At 42.3% G+C, this 3,805-nt stretch overlaps 1 pseudogene; it reads left to right on the forward strand.

Moving 5' to 3' along the window:
- Positions 1–1,258: 1,258 nt before the first annotated feature.
- Positions 1,259–3,402, forward strand: LOC125097238 (pre-rRNA-processing protein TSR1 homolog; annotated as a pseudogene).
- Positions 3,403–3,805: the final 403 nt, after the last annotated feature.

Below are 3,805 nucleotides of genomic sequence, written 5' to 3' on the forward strand. Positions count from 1 at the left end.
ACAACCCAAAGTCAGTAGGACTGCTAATGCCCTATAACCTTCAGGAATGAAGGTTTTATCATCCTTCTCAGACAGGAAGACACAACCAGCTAACATGGTAACTTAGAGAAGAGTCATGAATGAACAGGAAAAGAAGATAATTATAAATACTGGCTATGGCCACATGAATAGTTGCAGAAACAAGGACTATGATAGTTATTTGTATTCCTTCCTTATATCAGTGTTAGCATATTTGGTTATGTATAAATTATTTACTTCTTTCCCTCTCACCCCCCTCCTATTAAACACAAGAAGTGTTAATGGAAGCTGACCTCAAATCTCAAAATTTGAGTTATAAGAAATTGAGGAGACTGTGGTTCAGCGAGGAGAAGAATATATTTTACACCAAAATAGTTAAAATGATTTGTATCCTCTTTGGGAAAAGATTAGCATGTTTTTTATTGTTATGAGGGATAATTGCATCATTAAAGATGAAGCATCACTTTGCCATTACCTTTATTTGGAAGTTTTGTGCAGTTTAAAATAGTGTATATATTGGTCAAGATGACAAGGAATTGATTATGGGAGCTTTAAATTAAGTTGATTCAGCTTAGTTAGAACTGTCTCCCTTCCAAATTCCTGTCTCTCCTTAGTTCCGGGCTAAGATTGGCCTAACCTAGAGAAATTTGCAGAAGATTCAGAAGGCACTGTGAAACAGCAGCATGTTAATGCTTAACAAGTAAGGTTAGGTGCTCTTGTGACATACGAGTTATGTCAACATTGTGTTGACATGCCTTGTGGATCTGGGGTAGAAGCTAAGCTGCAGATGCCTTACTGCCTGCCAGGTCTTCTTGCAGCTTCTCTAAATCCTGGGAATGTTTTTTTAAAGTTTCATGGTCAAGTGCATCAGCATTTTTTGCTGGTTGCCCAAATCATCAACATTGGGAGTTTTATTTACCTCAAGGTTCCAGCTCACTTTTGCATATTCCAGTTTGCCATTACTCTTTCCTCACTTCATGTCATGTCCATTTTCTTTCCAAACTGTGCACACTGTGGGACTTCAGAGACAGCAGCAGATGCATGGGATACAGACTTACATAGACTTCATTGGTACCCATAAACCCATAAGGATCTTTACAGACTTGGAATCTCTGATTAAAACAGCCTGACACAGGCTGACTGGGTGTACCCGAGTGGTGGCATTGTAGCCCACTGTTCTGACCCATTCAAGCAGCAGAATAAAACTCATAAATCCAGGCATCACTGGAATCTGGGATCTGTGCAGCAGGATGGCAAAGGCTGTCTAGCACTGAAAATCCTAAGCAAGAAGGTGAGAAAAGAGCTCAGCAGAGTAAACCAGAGGCATCATGCCAGCAAGCTCTGAAACCAGAAGAAGGAGGTGGTTCTGGCAGAGAAGAGATGGCTGGGCAGCAAGGATGGCCCTCCTTATTGGGTACTGGTGGTGCCCCTACACAACAGGATTTCCCTGCCAGAGGACTTTTGCTGCTTCAGGATAAGGACACTGGAACAGTACACTTGAATGAATGGGGAAGTTCCACTAGCTTTATGTAGTTTGGCACTCCCCACACATACTTAAAACATGGGTAGTTTTTCACCACTACAAGGCCAGGGGATCTGCACATTATGTTAGACATGGCAAAAGTGGTAGATACCATCCTTTTTCTCCTTGATCCTCTAGAAGGCTGGGGATCACTGCCTCTCCTGCCTCTTTGCTCAGGGCCTTCCCACCTATATATATATATATATATATATATATATATATATATATATATATTCCCAGTTGTCTAAGGGGTTTCTGGCCTCTCACTGAAGAAACAGAGATGCCAGAAAGAAGCTAAGTAAAGCAGTAGAGAAGTGCTTTCCTGATGACAAACTTCCCTGTAGACACTCAACATGAGGGAAAGATGCTAGTCAGGCAGCTGGCTAACCAAAAGAAATGACATCTTGCCTTTCCAGTTTGACAGGCCTACCTGACTGCCCATGTAGCTGATTTTGTGCCTAGTGAGGAGAAGAACTTGGTGGGCACCTTGAAAATCTCAGGCTCTGTTCAGGAGCCGATTCTGAATGTGAATAGCATGCTGTATATCATTGGACAAGGTGATTTCCAGATGAAACAGATAAATGCTCCGAAGGACCCTTTCCTTTTAAATCCTAGAGTGGTCAAATCCCAAAGGGACCATCTTGACAATCGATATTTGTGCAATGGATGCTGTAGCTAGTATGGAAGAAGACCTTAAGGTCCTAGCGAAGGCAGACTCTGATAGACAAGCAAGCATCTTTGTAGATAAAAGTTACCCCAGATCTGAAGGAAGAAGACCAAACCTGGCCCACTGAAGAGGAGCTGAACAAGGTAAAATCATTTCTTGAAGGAAAGTTCCAAGGTGGTAAAGAAGGTTCCCCAAAGTGTAGCAAATTATCAAATTGAATTGATTTGGGATGAGAATGGTGGAAGTGGTGGGGAAGGTGAATATGATGGTGTGGAATGTGAGGATTCTATTGATGAGGAATCTTGGGATGAGGGTTAGTAAAGAGGAATGGGGGAGGAATGTAAAACTGACTACAGCAGAGTCCACGTGTGATGATCCGTATAACGAGAAAATGGATGAAAAGGCTGAGGAAAACAATGTTGGTGAAATACAAAGAAGAAAGACTGGAAGAGCTATTTCCAGATGAAGTAGAGACACCCACCCCCGCCGCCCTGTGACATGGCTGTGAGAATTCAATTTCAAAAATACAGAGACCTCCAGAGCTTCTGCATGTCTTCATGGGACCCTAAGAAAAATCGTGCTCAGGATTATGCTCTGATCATTCAGTTTCAGAACTTTGCTAACACTTGAAGGAACTGAGGCTGGCTGATATGTCATACTTCATATCCGAAGTCCCCGTCTCAGGAGTTGAGTGCCTCAAGCAAGGAGCACACCACTGATTGCATTTTCATTGCTCCCTGATCTTCAGGTGTCAGTACTGAATATGGTGGGATGCTGGCAACACAGAGCCTGTGAAAGCTAGAGGGGCTGATCTTCCACTGTGGGTTTGGGTGATTTCAAGCCTCACCTTTGCTCTCTCAGCACACTTTGGTGGATAAACATAAATTTCAGAGATTTATGACTACTGACATAGCCTTGGTTGTGCTGAATATATGGCCCAATCACTTTCCTCCTGCATCTTCGTTGCTTTCCAGATGGAATAGCAATGGAAATGCACAGCCTCATTGCTATAGGCCATCAACTCTCAGTGGATCTGGACAAAATAGTCATCCAGAGAGTTATTTTGAGTGATTACACCTGTGGCATGGACTACCCTGGTGAAGATGATCCAGAGAAGAGGCCTGTGAAGGATCTGGGACTGAGATTAGGTGCTTTTTGGTGGGTGATTGTGGGATTCCAGGAGTCCGCAGTATGATCTAAAATGGATATGTGTGTTGGCACATTCTCTGTTGCAACAGATTGCCATTTAGGGAGAACAGTGCAACCAGAGGAAGATCAGACTAGAACCATTTAAAGTATTAATCTCAGGGCAGGAAATTTTTTTGTGTGTGGGTCTTACAGCAGTAATAGTTTGAGAACTAGTCAAAAAGCCCTAATGTCTTCGGTAGAATAGGTAAGAAAGAATGTGGTAGGTAAAGTCAGAAAAAAGGAGGAGCTAGATCACAATTGTCAGTGGTTCTTAAACTAGATATCCATTAAGATCACTGGGGGACTTTTAAGAAATATTCTTGTCTGTCACCAACTCTAGAAATTCTGATTCAGCTGATCTGGGCTAAGGTCCAGCAAAAGACAATTTAAAAAGTAACCTAGATGACTCC

The sequence above is a fragment of the Lutra lutra genome, chromosome 4, assembly GCF_902655055.1.
Source record: "Lutra lutra chromosome 4, mLutLut1.2, whole genome shotgun sequence".
Classification (NCBI taxonomy): Eukaryota; Metazoa; Chordata; class Mammalia; order Carnivora; family Mustelidae; genus Lutra; species Lutra lutra.